Source organism: Colobus angolensis, unplaced genomic scaffold (assembly GCF_000951035.1).
Source record: "Colobus angolensis palliatus isolate OR3802 unplaced genomic scaffold, Cang.pa_1.0 Scaffold31, whole genome shotgun sequence".
Classification (NCBI taxonomy): domain Eukaryota; kingdom Metazoa; phylum Chordata; class Mammalia; order Primates; family Cercopithecidae; genus Colobus; species Colobus angolensis.
Genome location: NW_012116377.1, coordinates 299,574 through 300,088, shown reverse-complemented (window position 1 = coordinate 300,088; position 515 = coordinate 299,574). Strand labels below are relative to the sequence as shown.

At 36.9% G+C, this 515-nt stretch overlaps 1 protein-coding gene across 4 annotated transcripts in view; it reads right to left on the bottom strand.

The window, feature by feature from the left end:
• Positions 1–515, bottom strand: part of ZNF529 (zinc finger protein 529) — a 53,111-nt gene that overhangs the window by 26,678 nt on the left and 25,918 nt on the right. The window lies entirely within an intron of this gene.

The following is a 515-nucleotide window of genomic DNA, read 5'->3' as shown; positions in this document are numbered from 1 at the left end:
AAAAAAAAAAAAAAAAACTGTCTAATGGAAATTTTTAAATTACCTAAGTGGCTTTATATTATATTAGTATTAGACTGTGCTGCTTTAGACTCAAACCCCACTGTATCAGGCTGCCTCTCACCATCTACAGCAATATGTTATCTGAATCAGTCACACTGCCAAATCTCAAACAAGATTTGGTTGTCACCACTTAAATCCCCTCATGAATGTTCTGGAAAAACTCCCTGCCCTTGTTGACATAGCCTTCTCTGCACAAAACTCCTGTCACATTCCCACTCCTAGATGTCTCCAAAGCCAACTTTGTCACTTACTGATTAATACCTACCATCTCCTATCTTGCTTTGTTTGCAAATCAAGTCTATAAATAAGATCAAAGGTATCTAGTGTGCTATTCTACTTAATCACTCATCTCCTCGTTAACAAATTACATTCTAAAAAAATGTTTTTTTTTTTTTGTTTGTTTGTTTTTTTTTGAGACGGAGTCTTGCTCTGTCGCCCGGGCTGGAGTGCAGTGG